At 39.3% G+C, this 27,618-nt stretch overlaps 1 protein-coding gene across 1 annotated transcript in view; it reads left to right on the forward strand.

The window, feature by feature from the left end:
• Positions 1-2,510: 2,510 nt before the first annotated feature.
• The window catches only part of LOC124142441 (tyrosine-protein phosphatase Lar-like), a 483,544-nt gene continuing 458,436 nt past the window's right edge, over positions 2,511-27,618 (forward strand). The window contains exon 1 of the mRNA XM_046510959.2: positions 2,511-2,619. The gene's annotated coding sequence lies outside the window, so the exon portion shown is untranslated. The remainder of the gene's footprint in view (positions 2,620-27,618) is intronic.

A 27,618-nucleotide genomic window follows, 5' to 3' on the forward strand; every position in this document is an offset into this window, starting at 1 on the left:
GAAAAAAACACGGGATCATATGATACAAGTCAAAATAGGGGTGCGTCAAATGTGGCAATGTCCTCCACCTGTGTGATGTTCTCAATGAGGAAGTCCAGTACATATTGTTTTCTCAGTAAACTTCAGATGGCATTTGCTTTCATTTTCTACATATTGTCCTCAACCTCTGAAGATAGATATGTAACTATGGTTACCACGTTTTCAAACCAAGAGCCACATTGATCAAAGAATGAAGTTGTCACTGAAGTTTGTCATCTGGGATAGAGGTGTACAAAGATGAAAAATCAATTGTTTTGACAGAACTGAACCAGGTTTCTCCGCAATGTAACGGAAGTGTTCATATACATTACGTGGCTTAGATTTGAGTCGTTTCTTGGATTTTGAGTGAATTGATTTGACGCAACCTTCAATGGTATTTCAGTTATATGATTGCATGGTGTATTGGTTTAACGACCTTGGGACCGAGGCCCTAAGTGGAGTAGGTGAAAGCCATTTACAATCAAGGGGAACCTTTGAGCAAGGTTTGTTTGTTTGTTTGTTGGTTTACTCCGCACTCAACAATATTCCAGCAATATGACGGCGGTCTGTAAATAATCGAGTCTGGACCAAACAATACAGTGATTGACATCATGAACATCGATCCACGCAATTGGAATCGATGACATGCATCAACCAAGTCAGCGAGCCTGACCACTCGATCCCGTTAGTCGCCTTTTACGACAAGCATAGCCGCCTTTTACGGCATGCATGGGTTGCTGAAGACCTATTCTTCCCCAGATCTTCACGGGTCTTGAGGGTATTCTCCTCACAGACCGAAGACCATAATCGCGGCGAAACTGGGATTCGGGCCCACTTTCAGCAGATGGTGGATCGGCTGAGGGTAATCGGGCATTTTGTACTTTTCTGTCTTTCTTGGATATTTAAATGTTCGACTTTTGCCAACTATTTTCAATCGTTAAACGACTTTTAATTCACTTTCATAGAAAATTCAAATGTAATTCTGTTTGCAAATATGTAAAAGAAATAAATGATAGTGATTCAAAGGTTAAATGTTTTGAAATCCAAGATGGCCGACGAAAAAAATTGGACCAGTGGATTTCTTGAACCTTGTACAGAGAATCGAGAAAGCCCCAAACTCAAACTTGATGAAAAATTAACATAAACTTTTAAAAAACGTGACATTTCGCGCTATACCATAAGGAATGCAAATATGCACAGCAAATCGCGGCCCCTTACACCCGTGACACATGTTCGTCTTGGAGTGCAGACGAATGCACGTACATATGAAGTTGGTTCGTCAGATAAAGTGGAATTTATACCTACGAATATCGATCGATACACACTTTGGAAATTAGTCTGTCTTACAGACCCTGATACAAATGTATATCAAATACAGCCCATGCAAGTCTATAATGTTTGGCAAGTCTAGATCACTGCAGTAGTGAAGAGAGTCAATGGGCTCCTTTTTATTATATTTTTATTAAGATAACTAAACAACTGTTTTTTTATGTACGATATGTTCATTTCAGAGACTAGATTTTAGTCTATTTGGAAATGTTGACAATCATTCCAGTACAAAATTCCAAAATGCTATTCTCATCTTAGCCAACCCTCATGACATTGAAACACTCTGTTAGACACTGGACGTCTATCAATTTCGCGCAAGCGTTTGACCCGACGTCTAATAGATGCCCAGCGTCTATACTGTTTAATGCTGGCATAGTGATAACTCAATACCGAAGTCATACAAAAAGGGTACATTAGCAGGGAACGGTTAAGTCATCCCTTTTGCAAAAAATATTGAACCTCTGAAATTGTTTCCATGAGAGAATTTCAAACCTCGTTAATGTTATCAAACATTAATCTTAATTAAGCGATTATTTGGAAACAACCACAAACATAATCAAGTTTACGCTGATGTAGTCGTTAACTGATTCCACTTCAACTCTCACCATCGTGTATCTTGGCACGTTGATCCAAAATATGCGTAAAACATGGACAAAACCGACAAAAAGCTTCATCCAATGTGTTCAACGATTTGTAGCCCACATTTTCAAGATTCGATGAAAATCAATTATATTAAAAAGTGTATACATTATGTTTCAAAGATGCAGACAAAAGTCACATACATGCATTAACTGCTATTTTCTACAATCGAGCAAAGAATAGCGAGTCCTATTAGCTCCGTTGATGCCAACGTCTTCTGCAACTGCAAGAAGAGGCGGGGCAACAAGCACGTGTTGTTTGTTTACATGCTTCCATTTTCATAAATTATTACGCAACCCCTTCTCACTCGATAATGCCAGAACACTGTGTCTGACATGCAGAATGAAGTAAGTACAAAGGAATACATTTACTGTGAAATGTGATGTTCTATCAGTGAATGTCCCCTGACGTCTGTGTAACTATGCGAGCGAGCGAACTATTTTACAATTCAACTCGCCGCCTCCTAGCTGTTTGGCACGCAAGCGCATTGTGAACGGAAGTCGATATGTGACTTGCCGTGTATTAGAGAAAACGGCTTGACAAGGGAAAGGTTTTCACATCGTGCTGAACTGTCGAAGCGATTCATCAGCCTCTTGGTTGATTAAAATTGAAGCTTCCAGTTCATTTGGCACGGTAAGTCCATACACGAAAAGACTGAAAGTGTCGTAATCCAGCTTGCATTTGTCAAAGTGCATGCCCACAAAAATGAACTAGACAGAATTGTCCGATTCTCATGGTGCATGGGATCTCAGACTACGTTTCAAAATGATATCAGCATAGAATCAATTCTTGATTTTTTACAGAACAGTAAATATAATTGATTGGAAATATGAATGTTTAACAGATAATCAATGATGTTCGTCCCGTCGGACATAGATGCCAACATTGGCAAGAAAATGGTTTTACTTTTCAGGAACCGGCATGTCAGTCTCTCACCAATGCGATAAGACAGTACACGCACATGAATAAGCTTTCCTACTCAGTCCTGTCACGTCACCTTAGCGTGACTGCTACTCCAGATCCACCCTTGATTCAGTTAGTGAATGACATTCATCTTCATATTTTCATGTTGAAGCACATATCATTATCATCTTGACGTGTACTTTAAGCTTGTCATACTATGCCAGAATACATCAGCAACCACATGCAACCATGCCTAATGGTGCAGTAATTATATAGTGGTGAGGCTGTCATTATGCCAGTATCAGCAGAACCAGTTTTCTGAAGTAAAACAACAAACATAGTTCCATGTCTGATACCTGAATTTTACCAGTATTCCAAAAACCTCAAGCCACATCAGCAACCACATTCAACCATGCCTAATGGTGCAGCAATTATACAGTGGTGAGGCTGTCATTATGCCAGTATCAGCAGAACCAGCTTTCTGAAGTACAACAACAAACATAGTTCCATGTCTGATACCAGAACCAGTATCCCCCAAATCCCTAGCAACATGTATAGCCATGTCTGATACCAGAACCATTATTCCACAAACCCCAACTAAAATTAAGTGCCATATTCCCAAGACAATATTTCCAATTTCTCCACAAGTATGTCGTGCCATGTCTAATACCCTAGCCAGAATTGCCAACACCTTCACCTTTCTGTCATGCCATAATTTTCACTTGAGTCAGTAATCCTGGTGCCTTGGCTACTTTGTCAGATAAATAGAGAATACTACACTCATTCTCGTTAGATAACATATTTACGAAACAAGTGGACTTTCTATGGTATCTGACCGAGCGAAAGCGAGGTCAGATAACATAGAAAGTTCACAAGTTACGTAAAAATGTTTTTTGGTTCAATAAAGTGTTTGTTAATTTCTCGCTCACATGAGATTGCTTCAGTTCTGCCTTGTAGTTGCAAAATGAATGATGTCTCGCGATTTTTTAATGAATGAAAAAAGTAGTCCCGTTGTGACAGAGGTCACGGTTATCCAATCAAAACGAATAAAACAAGGTCAACCTTGTACGACACACGTGTGACGTACGGATTTAGTATCTTACCACCTGTATCTTCACCACGTGGGTAATAATACCTAATCCTCAAGGTTGAACTTACTATTCCTTCGCATCTCATTCCAATTTCGTATAATGATTGGTCCCAAGGTACCTGTAAGCCAACTTTGGGTATTGGTTGGTCTGGCCGTGACTTGGCTGAGTGTGTGTCTTATATCCCAAACCCTGTGTATATATAAAAGAGAGGGAGTTGCATGTCAGCAACCTATGCTTGTTGTAAGAGGCGACTAACGGGACCGGGTGCTGAGGCTCGCTGACTTGGCTGATGCATGTCATCATATCCCAATCGCGAAGATAGATCCTCATGGATTGTCTGCTCCAGACTTGATTATTTACAGACCGCTGCCAGTTAGCTGGAATATTCCTGAGTGCAGCATTAAACAATAAACATTCCCCGAAGTCCTGGGGCATTGATCATGGTTTCGACCACAGGTTTGTCAGGCCCAGATGCAATTATTTCAGGCTACAGTGTGATTGTGAAAATATTGCTGAATGCAAAAGAAAACAAATGCATATTGTACACTGCCATGTTCTGCTGCCTGTATCCTACCATATCTGTCACCTTAGGTTTGTTTGTTTGTTGTTTATCGCCCCACTCAGCAATATCACAGCTATATGACGGCGGTCTGTAAATAATCAAATCTGGACAAGACAATCCAGTGATTTGACATCATGAGCATCGATCCACACAACTGGGATACGATGACATGCATCAACCAAGTCAGCGAGCCTGACCACCGATCCTGCTAGTCGCCTCTTACGACAAGCATAGTCGCCATTTACAGCAAGCATGGGTTGGTGAGGACCTATTCTACCCCGAGTCTTCACGGGTCGTCACCTTAGGTAGGAGGTAGGTGACAAGTGTAAAGCATATATGTTAGTCGCGATTTCTCTTGTTGGATGAATGCATTTTGTACTTATTATCCCAGATATATTTTCCATCACCCCATCGTTTGTCCATCAACAGGCTGAAGGGATGATCTTTAAACTGTACGAGGGTGTCTAAAACCATATTACAGGGCACATTATAATGAACATTGTTCTAATGTTAAAATATATTATGTAATGATTAAAGAATAAATTGCCCTGTATTAGACAATTAGAATGTTTGGAATAATCTTGTTCTCAGAAACGAAAAGGTTTAAGGACTGACAATATGATGCTCTGGGATGTGGGGGGGGGGGGAGGGGGGGGGGGGCTGTGGTGATGTATTGAGATCAGATATGTTTTTTTCAGCTACAGCTACAAAACCAGGGCCCACTTGCACAAAGCGATCTTAGCGCTACGACTATTGTAAGCCTATGTTAAAGTATGGGAGTTACGATCATCTTAGCGCTAAGATCGTTTTGTGCAAGTGGGCCCTGATGTTTATTAAAAACTATAAACCCATTTAATGGCTCACCCCAGTGACCTACTTGTCATCTACTTGGCTCACCCACTTGTGTGTGTGATCTTATTTATGGCTCACCCACTATTGACATATTTAAGTATAGGATAAAACATGACTCTGATCTTAAGGTTTTTCTTTTACCAATTTGTCTGCTGAGGGTGCTTAGTTTTGAAATCCAACATAAATCCGTGGCCTGATTTACTGGTGATCTGTTTAATGGCTCACTAACCTACCTGTTTAATGCCTCTCATCTCACCTGTATAATTGCTCACCCATTTACCTATATAATGGCTGACCCACTTACCTGTATAATGTCTCAGTTGTTCTGTGAGATGTTACACCCTATTGTTAGAGAAATGTGTACACAGACTCTTTTACAGCCAGACTTCCTTTGTGTAATCACCACTGGTCCAAGTTAACACTGTTTAGAAACTCGCTTTCGTAATTACCTACTTGTAACCTGTACTGTTTGACAACAATTACTGCCGACTTTGTGCCTCCTCTTCACAGGCCTAAATAATGAGGCTAAGTCCTGCTGTGTCCTCATCAGTAGCAGGTGTGCTTTGGGTCTTGCGAAGAAGTAATTTGTGTAATAGGTTATTGTCTTGAGAGGAGTTTAAACATTGGAGTAGCCTGGTGTTTAAGGCTGTGGCTTGTCAAGACGGCCTGGGTTTCAAGCCCTGGGTTTCAAGCCCTTTTAGACCCGTGAAGATTCCGGGGTAGAATAGGTCTTCAGCAACCCATGCTTGCCGTAAAAGGTGACTATGCTTGTCGTAAAAGGCGACTAACGGGATCGGGTGGTCAGGCTCGCTGACTTGGTTGATGCATGTCATCGATCCCAACTGCGTGGATCGATGCTTATTACATTAATCACTGGATTGTCTGGTCCAGACTCGATTATTTACAGACAGCCGTCATATAGCTGGAATATTGCTGAATGCGGCGTTTAACAACAAACCAACCAACCAATCAAGCCCTTTTGTTGTGTCCCTACTCTCCAGCCATAATATTGTTGGTATATTGCATAACATGTTGTAAAAGTAGGGGTGACTATTGTTGGAAATCACTGTTGCGATAATTATTCATATATAGAAAGAAACAATTGCGATAACTATTGATATTGCAAGCAACTATTTGCGATAAATATCGATAGTTTTCAGTGTATCATTTTAGATAGATTTTAGAGTTGAATTAAACCTTGGAACTGAACTTTCCTGTTTGAATGTGATAACCATAACAACAAATAATAAGTAAACTTTGACATATGACTGATTTTTTTTTTCTTACCCTAATAATTTAAGAAAAAGAAACTTCCACATTAACATGTGTAATTTACAACCACTCATGATCAAAAGAAAAACAAATTTGAACAGCATTGCATGTATTTTATTGATATGGTAAATACAATCAAAACTATCTTTTCCTAACTGAAATCAATACTATTGATCGGAAACTGATTTAACAATCGATTTATTGACTTTAGGTGCTTACCAATAGCAATATATCGATATTTTGATTTATTGTGACACCCGTATGTAAAACCATATTTAAACGCTCACTAATACTTTGTTTCTTTGGCTGTTTGTGAACACCCTTGATTCCAGACAAATTAGTTGATAATGAGTGTAACGATCACATGTACAAATAGGCAAATTATCAAAATAAGAATTGTATCTTCACCTAAATTATGCCTCTAACCACAGTCACATTGCTTTGACTGAGTTCCTTGTTTTTTTAACCTTGGCAGTTAAGTCATTAATTATGATATTAAAAACATTTTAAATATTTGGGTAAAAGTGTTCTCACAAATATTTTCCAACAACATCCATGTTTGAGGACTCTTGAATACTTCAACATTTCGGGGCAGTCGGGTAGCCTAGTGGTTGAAGCTTTCGCTTGTCACGGCAAAGTCCAAGGTTTGATTCCCCACATGGCTACAATTTGTGCTGCCCATTTCTGGTGTCCCCCGGTGTGATAAAGCTGGAATATTGCTAAAAGCGGTGCTCACTCTCTCCAACATTTGGCCAGTCCTGATTTCCTATTGGAATTCTGTTCTGAGGTGGTCATCAAAGCAGCTATTTCAGCTAACTATTCTGGCTTTTATGTTGATATTGATAAGAAAGACTTCAAAGGAATGATCACTTACAGAGCAAATGAATTTTCCATTTTTGTAAACTGCGACTATGCTTGTCAATGAGAGGTGACTAACAGGTTTGGGTGGTCAGACTCGCTGACTTGGTTTATGCATGTGATCGTATCCCAATTGCGTGGATCGATGCTCATGATGTCAATCAGTGGATTGTCTGGTCCAGGCTAGATTATTTACAGACTGCCATCATATAGCTGTATTATTGCTGAGTGCGGCATTAAACAACAAACAAACAGACAAGCAAATGTTTCAGTTGCACAGAGTCATTTTGGGGAGTTGTGCAGTAGCAGCCTTGGAAACACCTGCCCGACCGTCCAGGTTGGGCTGTTTTCAACTCTTTCATTAACATTTAGAAAATGCACACCTGATGGTCGTGTTCATTTTTTAAACCATATATATGAAATATATGAAAATACATTTGTTTAAAACTCCTATTATCTGTCGTGATGATCTATGAATACAGCTAAGTGACTCATTTACGACTGCATGAAGTTGTACTTTAGCCAATGCTAGTGTTTGGAAAAAAGCATGAAGCTTTAGTCTGGACTCCTGGTGGCTTGCGATACGATTTGTATCATGATACGGACTGATGATACTACTGGTATCACGATACGCCAAATCAAATAGAAGGAAATTTTTTATTTATTGTTATCTCAAAACCTTCAACAAAGAAAACCACAAGAACAAAACAGGTTCAAATGAAGGGATGCTTATTAAATGTTGGTGTGCCTTCAGCCGCCATGTTCTCGTAATCTGCCATGCTTACTGGTGGTGCTATGCTACTCCTGCCATTATGGGAGGTAACTCTATTGTTTCTGTTCTATTTACAGACTTTCGTAAACTCACAAACTGCCAATTCAAGTATCGTGTGTACCTAAGTATTGATGATATCATACTGGTAGGTATTGGTGAATTGTGACAGCCCTACTTGGACAAACACTACAGCAGTGCATTGTATGAGTTTGGGATGACAATGCAGTGCCAACAAAATGAGCTTTGTTATCATTTGCAAAGAGTCAGTCTGTTAAATTTTCAAATTCTGGAGAGGCAACTTTCTATCTGAGCAGATAGCTTTTGTGAAGTGCCAGTCCGGGTTGTCTGGTTAGATTTTTTGCGAATATTCAGCCTTGTGGTTTGTGCGTTTGCCTGTCATGTCGAATGCCTTGGTTTGATTCCCCACATCTGTGCAATAAATGAAGCCCATATATGGGGTTCCATGTCATATTATTGGAATACTGAGAAAAGTTGCACAAAGTAATACTCTATGTACTTTTCTCGACCATCTCAGAGGAATAATAATATTCCTGATTTATGTTGTTTGTTGTTTAACGCCACTAGCAGCAATATTCTAGCTATGAGATGGCGGTCTGTAAATAATCAAGTCTGGACCAGACAATCCAGTGATTGATGTCATGAGCATTGATTCACGCAATTGGGATACGATGACATGGATCAACCAAGTCAGCAAGCCTGATCCCCTGATCCTGTTAGTCGCCAAATTTTGTAAATATATATATGCAGTATTAAAATACTTCTGAAATTTAGGAAATAAGAACTTTAAAAAGAATATCCCCATTTTTAACCAAATAAGGATTTTTCCCAATTTGCTTGCCAACATGCGCAGGGGCTCGTAGTTTGGAATCCTAGATTTATCCCTGTACTCTCTCACTCACTCATTCATTTTACTTCAAATCCCAAAAGAGTCATCAACACAATGTAGGTTCTAATAGTAATGTACTTTCACTTTTGGGGAAGAAACAGTGAAATGTTTCGTAAATTACAAGAACAGGATAAAAAGATTTTTCTGTGTGAGGTCAACAGGTTGTGCACGTTGGTATGAGGTTTATGATCATGGTTGACCCAGCAGCTGATTTTTATGCTTCCCACAAAATGGTCCCAGACTTCTGGCCATATTTCTATATGATCTGTATATCAATGTTCAACACTCTTTATCACCTCACCTTGCTTAAACCCGACTCGCCCTATCTCCATTGACCAATAACAGTACCAAACCAGTCATCCGTCTGCCACTTCGGCTTATTCTGTCTGACCAATCAGTTTTCTATTGAATGCATTATCCATCTATGCTCACAATCTGATGATAACCACATCAAATGTTGTAGCTCTTCGACCTTTCCCCCAAGCAACACCTAACCGTCATATTGGTTGGTCTGCCATAACGTATATATGGACGTCTGCCACACGCTACCGTGGTCACCTTTGCACCTCTGTGGCCCAATATGTTCCCTTTCTTCCAATGTGATCTTCTGCAAGTACAATACCAATCCCGCGTCTGCCACTTCAACCCTGGCCTGTCTCGAAGTAAGCCGACCATCATCTGCCGTCATCATCATGATGCAAACCGTCCTCTCCTCTTCTATGGACCTACTTTCAGCATTAAGGCAATCATATGTCTGCCACTCTCCATATAGCCTTCTCCCAGTTGGACTGGGCGTATCAGTTGTATGGGTCAGCATATGCTGGCTATATGTAATGTTATTGTTAACTAATCTTCATTGTAATCGTGGAAGGACGGTAGAAGTCTCACCTGACTTGCTGCTCACTGTGAAGCCAATTATCCATACATAAGCTTCGTAGACCTGGTAGGTGGGAAAATCAATTTTGCAATGAATTTAAAAGAGGCTAGCCGGATCATGTACATAGACTGCCAATTGAGTGCCAATTTAGCGCAACCGAAAATCGTCAATATTAAGTAGCCCCCAAGAAGAAACAAGATAGAACATAGGGAGAGACAGAAGGGTGTGGAGATGACTACCGAGATAAGGATGTCCATATAATGAAGCTGTGTTACTTCCGTGGACCCTAAACGTCCACTATGGCTCGTGTTGAATTGTATCCAACAGACCCTTTAGCCGTCATATTGTGAAGTCAGAATTGTGACCATACCACATTTTAGCATTGTGTTCGTCAAATATCGATAATTGCAATTTGCATTTAAGATAATATTAATTCATATAGGGTTGGTTTGCTCGTCTGGCCGAATAGCTGGCTCTGAACTTCAATTTCCTACATGAGTACAATGTGTTAAATCCATCATTGTTCCCTGTCAGTCTATCTGCTGGAATATGTCTGAAAGAAGTGTTACAATATACCCAGTCACTAATTACCGCTGTGGGGGTTGTTGGTCAGAGTAGGTCTCCAGTACATCATATTGTACAGCCAACAACATGGGGAGGAGGTGGTCAGGATCGGGGACACGACTGATTGCCATATTAGCTGTAATAAGAGTCCCAGTAGACTTACATTTAGCCCCAGAAATAAAGTTATCTTATTTAAAGATATCGATCTACAAAATAATCAGTAAAATCCAAAAGGAACCCAGATCAATGCTTCATTTCACCCCTTGAGCTGAGGCAGTGTAGACTTTTATTTCGAAAATAGTTACTTGCAATCATGTACCTCCTCCTTGCTGCTGTTTTCTGTAGGGGCGGTTCGGGTAGCCTAGTGGTTAAAGCGTTCGCTCGTCACACCGAAAACCCGGGTTCGAATCCCCACATGTGTACAATGTGTGAAGCCCATTTCTGGTGTCCCCCGCCGTGATGTTGCTGGAATATTGCTAAAAGCGGCGTAAAACCATACTCACTCACTGTTTTCTGTAAATATGTGTTATATACATAAGAAAATATGAACTGTCATGTAAACTTTCCGTCTCAGCCGGGGTGCTTATGAGTAGGAGAGGGATGATACATCGATGCTGTGGTGGATCGTGATTTTTCGCTTCTCGATACAAGTATCGATCACAATTGTACACTAAGTAAAATGTATCGATTCTAACCTTAAATGTATTCTTTAATTAATGTTACACCAAACACTAATTACTAGTGAAAATGAGTATTGAAAACGTAAATATTTTCATCCACTGAGCCATACTTGACAATCCCAATAGTGAATTGTCAGTGTGCCAGGTATTTGGCCATCCTGGCTAGGAAAAAGATGGCTTACACGTCACTGATAAGAGCATGTGCAAATATCGTGATGCGTATCGGATCGTGAGCAAGGTGTCATGATACGTATCGGATCGCACAGTTGCCATATCGTCCCATCCCTACTTACGAGGATGACAGATTGGTCTATAACTTGGATGGCATGGATCGTTGCTTATGTTTTCAACCTCTTGTTTGTTTGCTCAGACTGAATAGTTTTCTGGCCATCTTGTTTGTTTGTTTGTTTAACGCCGCACTCAGCAATATTCCAGCTATATCACAGCGGTCTGTAAATAATCGAGTTTGGACCAGACAATCCAGTGATTGACAACATGAGCATCAATCGACGCAATTGGGATAGATGACATGCATCAACCAAGTCAGCGAGTCTGACCACCCGATCCCGTAAGTCGCCTCTTACGACAAGCATAGTCACCTTTTACGGCAAGCATGGGTTGCTTAAGACCTATTCTACCCCGGATCTTCACTGGCCCCTGGCCATCTTGACATAGCTGGAAAATTGCTGACTCGTAAATTGTATACTACTCAAAAAAAGTTCAAGAACACCCTCAATTGGAAGTCTGTGTGTTGCAATACCCACCAGCCATGACCTATTAACTATGGTCATGTGAACAAAATTGGATTTTCTTTAATTTCTTTTGAGTAGTATAGTTCAACAGTAATGGAATTTGATAACACAAAATATTCTGGATGAGTGAAGTTTTTACAGGTTTTACTGATGTGTCTCAGTTCTAGTGAAAGTGGATTTTGCAAAGGTTTTGTGGGGATTTACATCAAATGTTGACATTTGTTATGCATTTGGAAGTAGGTAAGTAATTAATTTTGGTGAAAATGGCCTCGTCAGATACGATATGAGGACATACAGCAAGCTATTTTGCATAATGGAGCCCACATAATAAGTTTATTCAGCTGTTTGTAGTCAACAAATGGACTGTTGTGCAATTATTATTTTCCAACTGTGTAAAGAAGCGTTATTTGTTGTTGTCAAGTTTCAGTAATGACTCTCATGGGCCTTGCTAAGCTGTAGTTGAGTAAGCACTTGGCCACACAAACTATATTTTATAGTTGCAATATTTCATAAATAAGAGTGTTTGAATGCTTGCTAGGATTTAATGACAAGTTTCCATCTACAGTGGAGCAAGTGAACGGTGTTTCAATACCCAGAGCCCTAGTCTACATGTATTACAGGTCTACCTTCTGACCACAAAATAGATGCATAAGGCCTCCCTGAGATTGCTCCCGTGGGGTTACATACAGTCTGGTTTATTATCCTATATCGGTGAGCTAGGTTCTACTGCGTTTGTCCATAGGCGCTTCATGAGTCATAGACAGCCGCAGTTGGTATCGGTCCAAATTATAGTTGATGTCCTTATTGGCATCACTGTCCAGTCCTCATTGGCTTACTCCGCCATATTACTGGTGACTAGCATGGACTATTATTAGTTAATGAACCGCTCCTACTCGAGTGCTTCAATTGCAACACATTGGTCATTGTCCACAGGAGCTCTTGAGGCATCATTAGATGTAGTTATGACTCACTGACATACTGACGTACAATGGTCGTGAGTGAGTGAGGGGTGTTGATTTACCAATTTGGCAGTATCACAGTCTGTGTCCGAAATAACTGCCTGCCCAGCGGTCCGTGGCTGGTAACTTTTCTGTCCACAGGGGGCACGAGTGACCCAGTCGTCTTAGGCGCCGCAATTCGCTGTGCAGAGTTGCTTCCCTTGGGCACGCCAGAAACCTATGATTGTGAAACCTATAGATATCGCATCAACATTCAATCAGTGCGATTGAAAATCGCATAGATCTTTCAATAGTTTTATCTGCATTAACACTCTCATTTTCACCTACAAAAATCGAAAATGTCGTTTTGCTTGAATAAATTTATCTACGGTACCTAAAAATGTCAATAAAAACTTACTGGTAGTTTATTCAATCGTCAAAAGTTTTCACTCTGCATGCTATCTCTTACTGTGCATAACCGATTCTTATATCACTGTATGGAGCTTTGCATCAGCTGATAAAGGTCAACACTTTTTCTTTAATCCATTATTGGCAAAACGAGTGTTTGTTTTTTCAAACTAAACACTTTGGTAGCGCATGAAAATCTTATTCTGTAATCTACAACTCCAATCATTAAACATATTTTTTATAAATCCTGGCAGAAATCAAAGATGTTGATCCACATGTACGTGAGTCTGTGCATAAATCAAGAGAAAAAAGGCAGTCACGGGTAAAGTTTAAAAACACGAGCAAATTTCGATTTTCGAACAGCAAAACAAAAACTAAACGAATATACATACAACTCTTTCTCCATAATAATCTACAAATTTCAGACCAGAAATGATCGTGTTTTAGATGAGATTCGCCTAACCTGTAGATAAGACAGCATCGGTGGAAGAGTTTACATGAACGTACCCTTGTGCAGGAATGGCCACCGTGCGTGAATTACAAATTTTGAACTATTTCTAGTGGCCAAACAGCAAGTTGGATTTAATTTTTTTAGATGATACGTTTGCTTCCAAATTTGTCCATAAAAATTGAAAACTGTGACTTAATCATTCATATGTAACTCCTAACAGAATGTCAACAGTCTTTTCAACTTCCGGTTACTCGAAAACATTTTCTGGCTGCTGCACATGGCAAACACGCCGCCTACTGCATGAAATAAATGACTTAGTTGTTGCTAATTAAACAAAAGGGTGAACCTGGAGCAATAGTCATTGTACAATTAACTGTCACTTCTAATTAATTGGAAAGTCCACATTGATAAGATTTCAATTGATACGGTCAGAGACCCAGCCTCTGCTATGGTACACACTTTAGACATAAATAAGACGGCGAAATTGACGAAAGCACTGGAATTGAAGTAATATATTTTTTGCCAACAAACTGTAATACCATTTACAGCAGTCGCTATTTCATGTCATCACTCTAAATATATTGAATTATGATCTAAACACACATTGTCGAAATTTGATAACTACAGATTGTTGTCTCCTGCATGCCAATGAACAGCTGATGGTGGTAAACATGCCTCCTAAACGATCTGTGATTGTGCCTGCGAATAATTCCCCATCAAGTCGACAATGAACATAAATATAAGTCGAATGTAATGTTTTGTTGATACTAATGATAATATTTTTAAATACATGTATCCGCAGTGGAATAATTAATGTTTGAAAGTAGGATATCCGAGGATATATCTGTATAATCTAGTAACATTAATTGCAACATTATTCGAGTCACAAGTACCAAAAATCAAATGTCCATGGTTGGAAAGTTAATGGCCACTACACTTTCAACCAGTTGTTCTCTTTGTCAAGACATTATTTACTTGCTCCCGTGATGTTGCTGTGTAAAACTCATCCCCTCACTCATGGTCAACCCAGCGGGGATTCCAAGTTGGAATAGGTCACTAGCAACCTATGATAGTTGCAAGAGGCGACCAAATGGATCCGGTCATCAGGCTCGGTGACTTGGTTGATAGCTTGTCATCATACCCCTACAGCATGGATCATTGTTCACAATATCAATCACTGGATTGTGTGGTCCAGACTTGATTGTTTACAGGCCACTGTCATCTTGCTGGAAAATTGCTGATGTGGTGTCAAAAAAATGATAATCATAAACTTAATGGTGATGTCTGCTTTTCTTGACTGTCCAGATATCTCAAGGTTTATTGTCTGTGCAATGTGATTCGACTATGCTTGTCGTAAGAGGCGACTAACGGGATCGGGTGGTCAGGCTCGCTGACTTGGTTGATGAAAAACGAGATAACAAGGTTCGAATGTACACCTGGTATTGGCAACGTTTCTTTATCCATGTGTATCCCTCCATGTTAGGAAGCAGTCAGAAAGAACGAGGTTAGTTTTTGTTTCATTACTGGAAAAGCATTACATGAATGTTGTGAGGCACAGAAAATAAGTTCTCCGGCGTTGTAGTAGTCTGTATTCAATGTATCATCTCACAGTTTTTCAGCATTCATCAGCCCTTACTTTTCCATAACACATCATCAGCAAGCCCGAAAATGGTAAAATTATACATGCATTTCATTTAGAACTTAATAAATTTGGCGGAGTTTGATAACTACAGATTGTTGTCTCCTGCATGCCAATGAACAGCTGATGGTGGTAAACATGCCTCCTAAACGATCTGTGATTGTGCCTGCGAATAATTCCCCATCAAGTCGACAATGAACATAAATATAAGTCGAATGTAATGTTTTGTTGATACTAATGATAATATTTTTAAATACATGTATCCGCAGTGGAATAATTAATGTTTGAAAGTAGGATATCCGAGGATATATCTGTATAATCTAGTAACATTAATTGCAACATTATTCGAGTCACAAGTACCAAAAATCAAATGTCCATGGTTGGAAAGTTAATGGCCACTACACTTTCAACCAGTTGTTCTCTTTGTCAAGACATTATTTACTTGCTCCCGTGATGTTGCTGTGTAAAACTCATCCCCTCACTCATGGTCAACCCAGCGGGGATTCCAAGTTGGAATAGGTCACTAGCAACCTATGATAGTTGCAAGAGGCGACCAAATGGATCCGGTCATCAGGCTCGGTGACTTGGTTGATAGCTTGTCATCATACCCCTACAGCATGGATCATTGTTCACAATATCAATCACTGGATTGTGTGGTCCAGACTTGATTGTTTACAGGCCACTGTCATCTTGCTGGAAAATTGCTGATGTGGTGTCAAAAAAATGATAATCATAAACTTAATGGTGATGTCTGCTTTTCTTGACTGTCCAGATATCTCAAGGTTTATTGTCTGTGCAATGTGATTCGACTATGCTTGTCGTAAGAGGCGACTAACGGGATCGGGTGGTCAGGCTCGCTGACTTGGTTGATGAAAAACGAGATAACAAGGTTCGAATGTACACCTGGTATTGGCAACGTTTCTTTATCCATGTGTATCCCTCCATGTTAGGAAGCAGTCAGAAAGAACGAGGTTAGTTTTTGTTTCATTACTGGAAAAGCATTACATGAATGTTGTGAGGCACAGAAAATAAGTTCTCCGGCGTTGTAGTAGTCTGTATTCAATGTATCATCTCACAGTTTTTCAGCATTCATCAGCCCTTACTTTTCCATAACACATCATCAGCAAGCCCGAAAATGGTAAAATTATACATGCATTTCATTTAGAACTTAATAAATTTGGCGGAGTGCAAGGTAACCTCTATTCAGTATTCCCAGAAAGTAGTCCCTAAATTGGCTTGGTGAGCTTGCCAAGCCAAAGACCTGCATTAGATCCATACGCAATGAGGCAACTGTCCAATAAATTGCAATAGACCCTTTTCTTTGCTGGCATTTTCCTAACCTCAACCTGGGCATATGACCCAAGGGATTGTGAAAAACTGCACGCGGAATGAACACCCTATAGTAAGGAGCTAATTGAAGATAGACTCAATTTTCTGCTTGGCTAAACCTTTCCAGGAATCTGATGAAAGTTGTGGAGCCAGTGTGAAGTCCAGAACTTGTTAATTGTGTTGTAGGAAAGTCAACTGTGGGGCTGTATGGTGTATGGTGGGAAAGGTTATGTTTATCTGGGTGATTGTGTTTTTGTTGTTGTTCTTCTTCTACAATTTATGATTGAATATGTGTTTCCTGAAAATGATTGTATATGTGAAGAATAATAATAATAATCATGGTATCTATGAATTACTGGCTGTTTATATTGAGATTTATCTGGAGATAAACAAATAGTATGATATTAATACCATCAGCCAAACTAGATACAGATTAGAGATGTTTTATGATCTTCAGTAAAGACTTCAGCCCCAAAAATATTCATCAATCAAAACATATTTCAGCTGCACTGATAACAAAATCCCAACATCAAAGACATTTTTTATTGCCAGTTTGTGATTATGAAACCCATAAAAAAAATTAGATCGTACATTTTTAATGAAAAAATATGACACCATACCATCTTTTCTTCACCAATTCTGAAAGGTCAAATGGAGCATTAAAGGGCATATTTTCAAGCACCTAGCCGCTGAAGGCTGCAAGTAGTTGGCAGTTGAGTAGCACGACTGTATAGGCCAATATCCCGATGAATCAGATAGGGGGCAGCACTGATGAGAGGGTGGTCTTATCAGTTGATGTTTTTGCAGGCTTGTGACAGCTTCCGTATTCCGCTTCTGACAGATGTTTGAGCGTGTGCCATTTTAGTCAGTAATACTGTCGCCATCATAATTCTCCAGATCCAGGGCTCAATTATGATGAAGTTGCGGCTGTCATGTGTATATCTAAACAGGAATGTGTTTTTCTTTTTAATGATAGCTACAAGGGTTTTACAAAAATGGGGATCGTGATAGAAAAATGTGAAGTGGCTTGATATGTTCACATTATTGTTTCATGTGGCTGTGGGCACTTCTACAGTTTGCAATTTTAGCCACTTCTCCGAAGTGAGAGTCTTGTTGATGTCTTGCCCTCTTTCTATCACTTTAAATATCAAGTTAGATCATCAGGCATTAGAATGGTGATTAGTCCATTAGTCTTGCACCAGGACATCGGAATATTTTGGTTTGTAGAAGAGAGAATTTTATTGTTATAAAATATTCACAGATTCAGACCAAAGTTAATAATGCCAAATTGTGCAAGTATATTCAAAACGTTTTGCCACAGACTGCCTGCATAGTTGTGTGTCATACAGACCCTGAAACAGATATAGCCAATATATCCCATATACATGTATCCCATGCAGGTCTATAATGGTTGGCAAGTCTAGATTACTGCAGTTTCTGAAAATGAAGAGCCTCTGGACTCCTTTTTATTGTCTTTTGTTAACATTATTTAACTGTTTTTTTCTGTAAAATATTTTCATTTCAGAGACTAGATGTTAGTCTAACCGTCTGTATAAAGATGTTTTTTCATCTAAATGGAAGACTGACCAGGGCTTGCTTAATTTTTTGGCCGCGTCTCCGTTTACCTTGTTTGTCTTCAGAAAATTCAATATGTTTACAGACTTACAGCTCCCTAGCATGCAAAACCACAATGTTATTATTGTCAAGCTTCATAAACTATCGACCAAAATTAATTCTGCGGGGAAATCAATATTACAATAGATAAACCTAAACAGTAAACAAGAATTAAAACTGTACCTGCGTTCTATTGGATGTACCCGACCTTAGAAACAGTGTAGCTAAAGAGTTTGACAATTACAATGGAGGCTAGGATGGAGATAGCACTGACGTCTCTCAAGGGGAACACGGGGCGTTTGAATACAGCATTGCAATGCTAATTGGTCTCACAACGGCCTTATTTCTTAATGAGAATGTTTTGCCTTTAACAGTGCTACTTTTACGACTGCAGCTTGAGTTGATGTTGTTGCGTGTTGAGATGTCCCAAACATCAATGGTAGTTAGTGGTTGGCAACTAGCTGGAGAGATGTAACTATCATCAACCAGTGTTTTAAGCCAACTCATCGCTGAATATATTTTAATATTGGCGAGTATTTTGCACAACCACCAGTAGCTAAGGTGGTGACGTAGATCCTGCTGGGGCATCGTGCAGGAAGTAGAGGTACCGTAAGTCCTCATGATCCCCAGCGGGGTGGGCTAGCTTTGGTTGCTGGTGGCCTAAAGCCTGTGTTTTAAACAGTTGTAAATAATATTGTTATGATTATATTGTTATTCCCAAATGTGTTTGAAAAAATTGTTTTTAGATATAACCTTGCATCTATGAATCACTTTTGAATATATCAACTTGGTCTCGTCGCTTTATGGCTGAAATAATGCCGTTGCGATATCAAATTTTCACTCACTCACTCCAATCATCAATCGCTTTTACAAGTTTTAGTTGAGAGTCGCAAGCCATGGAATGACCTTTGAAAGGTAATATTATATATACTACTCAAAAGAAGTTAGAGAACACGATTCTTTCATATTGCTATAGCTGATATGTAATGTCATGACAAAGTGTTTTGAAAAAATGTGATGTTTTGATTAGAAATACTCTTTATGAAAGAACTCGTGAAACTGTGTTTAATGTTTATATACAATACAGGGCATGATTGTCAGTTGTGCTGCTATTCACAGTGCAGAGTTATGTCCCTTAGGTGTGCCAGAAACCTCTCATGGTTTGAATCCCAGATTCACCCTGATTATGTTCTAGGTTTGTCTGCACCATACCTATAATACTGTTCAAGCAGCATCAAACCCAATTCGACCAGTGCAGATCCGGGTTAGAACCTGTTAGTTGCCATAAAAGGCAACTGTGCTTGCAGAAACAACTAACGGGATCGGGTGGTCAGGCTCGCTGACTTGGTTGATGCATATCATTGTATCCCAATTGCGTGGATTGATACTTTTGATATCAATTCCAATATTGTCTGGGCCAGACTTGATTATTAACTCTTTCAACACCGTAGGCCGGTTATCCGGCCAAGAAGCATTGAGTCCCCAGACACCGCAGGCCGGTTATCCGGCCAAGCCGTAGTCATGTCAAAATAGTATATATTTTTATGGACCTACCTGTAATATCATTCATTTATTAAATCTATCACATTTCACAATGTCTGAAATACATATTCCATTTCAATTTAACATTTTTTATCGTTAAATTAAAAAATTATTCACTATTTCCCGCGATGTTATTGAAAATCAAATTCTCGGACAAACATTTCGACAACAGGTCCACATCGAACACGTCAAAGAGGAAAATAAAGACGTTTTAAACAAATCTTTAAATATATTATACAAAGTAAGGAATAAAATCAACAAAAATATATCTAAAAGTAATCAAACTTACATCTAAGTTATTATTTCCATCTTTTCGTGCGATCGCGTGTAATGTAAGTCAAATGACATCTCGGCTTTCGTCGCCTTGAATTCTCGGCTCGGACACGATGTTTAATGCAAAAATATATGCATGAAAAATCTTTGTCACAGCTCGTAATCTAGCACGATACATTCATGAAGTTCCATATTTTTAATATATATCGTGATTTCCTGCTCAAAACGTTCAGAATAACACGATTTAACAAAATTCTTTCGCCAACTTCTGTAATTTTTCGAACACGAGCTTGGTATCACAGCTGTAATTTGATTGGCTGCCTTAGGTCACGTGCTCAAAATTGACCAATCACGAAGCTTGTAGCAGATTTCAGCAAGAAAGCGTCATTAGAAACAAATTTTAATCCAATGAAATCGCTTGTTATAACAACGAAAAAAACTCAGTCGATGTTACAAGCATGTAGATGAAGTAATAAGCTTTCCAGCGATTGTCATATGCCATTCTTCGACGAACGTGTTATTCATACGAAACCTCGAAAACGGGGGTATTTCTTCATTTTACTGAGCGGACAGTCGCTGTTATCGGGAAATGGGTGATGACAGAAACTATTTATAATTCTTTTTAAAATGATTTTCCAATTACGTAAACAATGAAAATAAAACAGAAATAGGTACGTGGATATTATGAAATCATATATTTGCCGAAAATCGTCAAGTTTTCGCTTCCTTGGTCCTTAATCTGGATGTTAACAACGTGTTAGTGTACATTTTTTATTTACAAAGAATTTAATTAAGTTGTAAATGCATTATTTTAAATAATGTGAAAAATATAACTTTCATATTTATAAACCATAGGATCAGACCTTTCAAATGGTGTATAACATGTAGTAGCAAATATATTTTACAAGCAGGTATTTCCTTGATAAATGTTGGCTTCATCTATCCCACAAGAGTCTCTGGGAACTCGGTGTCCCAGCAGTAAACACTTCTGGTTGACTGGTGTTGAAAGAGTTAACAGACTGCCAACATATAGCTGCAATATTGCTGGCAACAACCAATCTAACCAGACTCACTCACTCACTCGCTCACTCGCTCGCTCGCTTGACCTGTGAAGATCCAGGGTAGAATAGATCTTCAGCATTCCATGCTTGCCGCAAAAGGTGACTATGCTTGTTGTAAGAGACGACTCACAGGATCGGGTGGTCAGGCCCCTTGATTTTGTTGATGCATGTCATCAATCCCAATTGCGTAGATTGATGCTCATGATGTCAATCACTGGATTGTCTGGTCCAGACAAGGTTATTTACAGACCGCCGTCATATAGCTGGAATATTGCTGAGCGCTGTGTTAACAAAAAATAAACTCACTCACTCACTCATTGATGAACATAAAATGGAATTGGAGTAGCTGCATCCCATGGTTTGGTTCCCAAATAATGTCTGCAGTCAATTCTTTGTTGCACTATTGTTGAATCTTGCTAAAGCAGCATAAAGCAAGACTCATTGATTCACATGATATCATTAGGAAATAATGCATAAGTGTTGAAATAATCTTTTCGATTGATATTTGCACTAACCAGTTACAGTCAGAGGGTGATCGATTGGGTGCAACCAATTATTGCCAATTGTCAATCAAAATCAGCACCAGGAATCAAGTCTGAGAATCTGTTGTGTTTAGCTTTTGCTGTATTCTTGATTGGTTGTAGTTTATAAAGGAAGCACATATGGCCACGCAGTCTTAAGATACAGCAAATTCAGCCATGCCAGGTTGGTCGAAGGTTCAGACCACCTCTGTGGTCAAGTGGACAGCATGTCCTTGGAGAGTGGAAGGTTCCATCTTTGGCCGTGTCTTACTAATCAACATTAAAAGAGGGTACATGTTGTTACAATCAGGGGTGGGAATCTTCCACGGATCCGCAAACATCTGATGGCTTCCCCCATAAACACCTCCAATTTATGTACCATGCTCCATTGCAAGTAAGTTTCAGCAGAAAAGGAAAGTATCCATTCTCATCCCTGTACAATGCCTGGAAATCAACATTAAATCAATGAACATGCATGCATGCACACACACATGCACACACACATGCACGCATGCACACACACATGCACACACACATGCACACACACATGCACGCATACACGCATACAGTTCAATCCCATTACTCAGGTTCTCTTCATGAAGATCCTTTGAATGTCAGCATCATACCTATGTGTTTGTGCTATGACCGACTGACTCAAAAAACACACTCAGGAAACTCACTCATAACTCAAAAACTCTTGCTCAATAAATCTTGTCGAAACTCCCTCAAGACGTAAGGTCAAGGGACACCTGAACCTTTAACACTGCATGTACCTTGGATATCGCTGTATCAGCAATTTTGAACTGTCAAATTCAAGGCCAGTGGAAGAGTATGTTTGAGATGTGGATTTCCTTCCCTGAGCTCACCCGACATGATCTATGTAAACGCCTCTTCTGTCAGTCACATGAAACATGCTTAGGTTTAGATGTCAGTTCGATGGTTGTTATTTAGGAAAAGAGGTGATTACAGTGAACAGACTCCATCTTTGTCTGGCGAGGCTGTAGACAAAATATTAAGATAACTGAAATGTTCAGATTCTCTTGTGAATTCTGTAATCTATTTGGATGTCATATACTACTAAAAAAAAGTAAAAGACCACCCCATTCTTTCATATCACAATAGTAAATCAGAGCTCCAGATAAGCTGCGTATCTGCGTGAAATACGCATCAGAAATACAGAAATACACAGTAAAATATAATCCAAGCGTATCAAATACGCAACGAACATTACAGATACGCTACAAAAATAAAACTTGTGTGTATCATCAAAATATTGTGAAGTAACCCTGCGTATTCGATTAGCAAATCAGCAACTTATTTTGAAATTATAAACGGGCATTCCGTCAACCTTGCCAAACTCCACGATGACAGTTACATCATGATCATCTGCCATCACACTTTCTTGTGGAAGTATCGTGGTATTTTTGAGTCTTATAAAGCTCTCGAACCCACACGACACCAGTTTGCAGGGACTAGATGAATAGTGTTTTTAAATATTTAACTTAAATACCCACATGTGTAAAAACTAGTGGGTAACAGAAATTTGAATACGCAGATAGAATTACTGATACCCAATGATTTTAAAATGCATGGGTAAAATACCCACAGCACCAAAAGCTTATCTGGAGCTCTGGTAAATCTATAATTACAGATTAAGTCAGTGATATTAAAGAATTGGGTGGTCCTTACCTTTTATTGTAGTAGTATCACCTACTAGTATATGTAGATAACAAGATGTTCTGGTTTTAGCCTCATACATTTTGAGCAGCCATTCTGTTCTGTTTGTTGTTTAACATGCACACAGCAATATTCCATCTGTATGTCGGCATCCTAAATGAGTCTAGTCCAGACAAACTTGTGACTGATGGTATGAGCATCGATCAGTTCCATTGCTGTGTGGTGACAAGCATCCAAATATGTCACCAAGCCTGACCACTAGATTCATTGGTGCCTGTTATGACTCCCAGGTTGCTGGTGGGCTTTCTACCCAAGTATCCACAATGGATTATTCTTTGAAATTCCTAAGTTGATACGTGCATTCCCATGCTATTGCAACTCGCGAAGATCCTGGGTAGAATAAGGCTTCAGCAACCAAAAGGTGACTATGATTGTCATACGAGGCGATCGGGATCGGGTGGTGAGGCTCGCTGACTTGGTTGATGCATGTTATCGTATCCCAATTTTGGGGATCGATGCTCATGATGTCAGTCACTAGATTGTCCGACAAAAAGCACGAAGGCTGGACCTGTAAAGATCCGGAGTGGAATAGGTCTTCAACAACCCATGCTTGCTGTAAAAAGCGACTATGCTTGTCGCAAGAGGCGACTTACAAGATCGCTGACTTGGTTGATGCATGTCATTGTATCCCACTTGTGTGGATCGATGCTCATGATGTCAATCACTCGATTGATTGATCAGGACTCGATTATTTACAGACTGCCGTCATATAGCTGAAATATTGCTGAGTGCGGTGTTAAACAACAATCAGTGAATCAATCCCTAGCTTTTGCATGTCAGTGAGCTGTCTTATTAAACATTCATTGTTAACTGAACAACATTATTTGTTGTATATATACTACTCAGCTTTTGGGAGGGATAATCAGATTTATCATCCAAAACTGGCTCCCACAGGAGATATCGCTTGGGTGAGATCAAGCGATATCTATACTGTAGATATCGCTGCAATGAAATTGCATCACAATGCTTTGCAGACCATTGTGACGTCATTGGTTACCATGATGTCACAATCAAATGACATCACTAATGGCTCTGCTACTGAAGCTGTTAGCAGTACTTTTTACACTTAAGACACTGCTTATTACTTTCTACAAACTGAAAAAGTTGGAAGAATGATGTTGGATGATAAATAAAATCTCACCCTCGTGTCTTTTGATATCAAATATATCAACACTCGTTGATAAAAGTGGCAAAATCCTCAGCAAGCCTCGGAATTTTTCCACTTTTATCAACTCGTGTTGATATATTTGATATCAAAAGACACTCGGGTGAGATTCTCTATATGTCATTGGATTTAAATGATTTAAATTTAAATACACTTCATATATTATGAAACTCAGTTTTATGTATCTTGGAAAGATAAAAGTATCTCTTTAAAGAGGAAATTAATATACTCACCGCCAAAAGAAACTGGAATGGTGTACATGTTGGTTAATCTGTGAAGACTTACTCATATTCAAGAGATATTAGATTGGTTCAATGCACAAACGATCATACTGGTATGTTGTGTGAACTGATGCTCAAGAATGGATCACATATGACGTCATAATGACTCAAGATACACTATTTGTCTCGTGCAGGATTAGCTTGTGAAGTTTGGAAAACATGTGCAGCATATTGTGATAAGAATATAGACACTCTGTGGTAACACTTGACCGATTGTTAGTTTTGTCATTAATTGGTGCACATAGGAAACCTCTCTTCTTAACGTGCTTAATGTACATACCTCTCTATATGTTTCGGGGGCGCGGGTGGCCCAGTCGTCTAAGGCGCTGCGATTCACTCTGCAGAGTCGCGTTGTTTGGGCACACCAGAAACCTAAGATCGCCCTGGTTATGTTTCTAGGTTTGTATGCACCATACCCGAGCTCGTGGGTTTCATCAAAGTGGTAAACGTCTGAGACCTGCATCACTTCAGGCTTTCCTCCCACATTAAGCTAACACGTCGCGATATAACTGGAATACTGTCAAAAGCAGCCTTAAACCCAACTCACTCACTCACTCACTCACTCACTCTATATGTTTCTATAGTTCATGTTTCTTTTGGCAGTGAGTATATGTATTAAGCATGAAGATTAAGCGTGAAGATTAGCATGTTGTTTCGTCATGTTAAAATTAGAGATAAACATACTGTGTTTTCAGTAAAGGGCTAGATTTAACCGCACTCAACTAAATTTGGAACCCAACGCAGGAGCGTGAGGTTTCAAATGTTAAATTTAGCACATTTTTTTTTACCATTTTGCCTACTAAGTGCATTTAGTTTGGAATACTAGATATATCCCTGGTCATTTTGGCCTTTTCTCCATCATGACGGTCGTGTTGTGATACAACTGCACTGATTTGTCTGGATGTGCTCAACCAATATCCAAGCCAAGCCTCCAGCAAGTCAGTAAAAATTCCCAACTTGGAATTAAAACAACCAGATCAATTTTATACTTATGACCAAGGATACCTATTTCATTGATAACAGATGTTTGTTGTTAATACTGCACTCAGAAGTATGTCAGGTACGTGAGAGCGGAGAAGTAATCCAGTCTGGACTAGACAATCCAGTGAATGACATTATGAACATCATTCCACATAATTTGGATACAATACAGTGGTAGAAACTGACATTTTTAGTCCACTAGTCCTTATTATAATAACATGTAGTAAAACCATTAAAAATGGCAAATTTCTACTTATCCTTATGATAGCTTAAATATTAGGCAGTTGGGCAAGGATGACAGGACTAGTGCCAATTTCTAACGCTGCAATGACATCCAGTCATCCAAGTCACCAATCCTGACCACGTTGTCCATTAGCATAGGTTGCCAGGGACCTATATTCTTACCAGGAATCCCCTTGGGTCATTCATGACAGAACCAATAAAGATGATTGAAGAGGCTTAATGCAAAGTTTTAGATTATTGCCGAGAATGCATTGCAATCACAATTTTTTTCCCAATTGGCCTGTTTGGAATTCAAGATAAGCCTTGAACAGAAAATATGTCTGCTGAGTCTAAGGTGGGTTTCTGAGACAAGTAGGGTCCTTGCACCCCTTGCTTGCTGTCTTGGGATAGGGTGGCTACGGTGTGTGAATGAGGTAATCATGTGCCATCATGCTGACAGTATTAATTGTACCTTATGCACCCTGTGGGATCGTGTGCTGTCATACTGACAGTATTAATTGTACCTTACATTGGGATCGTGTGCCGTCATACTGACAGTATTAATTGTACCTTATGCCCCCATTGGGATCGTGTGCCGTCATACTGACAGTATTAATTGTACCTTATGCACCCTGTGGGATGGTGTGCCATCATACTGATGATATTAGGTATTATTTGACCCGTGAAGATCTGGTTAGAATAGGTCTTCAGCAACCCATGGTTACGGTAAAAGGCGTCTATGCTTGTCATAAGAGGCGACTAACGGGATCGGGTAGTCAGGCTCGCTGACTTGGTTGATGCATGTCATTGTGTCCCAGTTGTGTGGATTGAGTCTCTTCATGTCAATCACTGGATTGTCTGGTCCAGACTTGATTATTTACAGACCACCATCACATAGCTGTAATATTGCTGAGTGCGGTGTTAAACAACAACGATATGTTGCTCATGCTATCAACCCCTAGTTTTCTTGACCCAGACTCAATTGTTTACAGCCTGCTGTGAAATAGCTTAAATATTGCTGACTTGACATAAAACTACATCACTCTTACCTGAATCGTACCATGAATCTTTGACATTCAAATAAAAATAGTATCATGTTGATGCTAATGTTAATGTAATACATAATGTCTGTTTCACAATACGCATGTGTTTCTATATTTATTAGAGTACAATGAACTTATTTTCTATATTTTTTTTGTCAATGGCAGTGCATTAAGCAACAAATCTTAGGTACATGTATATCCCTGTCTGTAGTTAAGACACATGAACGATGTCATTACTTCAAAATTAGAAGCTTCCTGTCTACATACATCCCATAATTCCATCTTCCTGCATTTCCTATTTCTCACCATCCAATCGTAACAGTTCACCAGGGAGAAC

This window comes from Haliotis rufescens, unplaced genomic scaffold, assembly GCF_023055435.1.
Source record: "Haliotis rufescens isolate VD_foot unplaced genomic scaffold, xgHalRufe1.0.p SCAF_2, whole genome shotgun sequence".
In the NCBI taxonomy this organism is placed as follows: domain Eukaryota; kingdom Metazoa; phylum Mollusca; class Gastropoda; order Lepetellida; family Haliotidae; genus Haliotis; species Haliotis rufescens.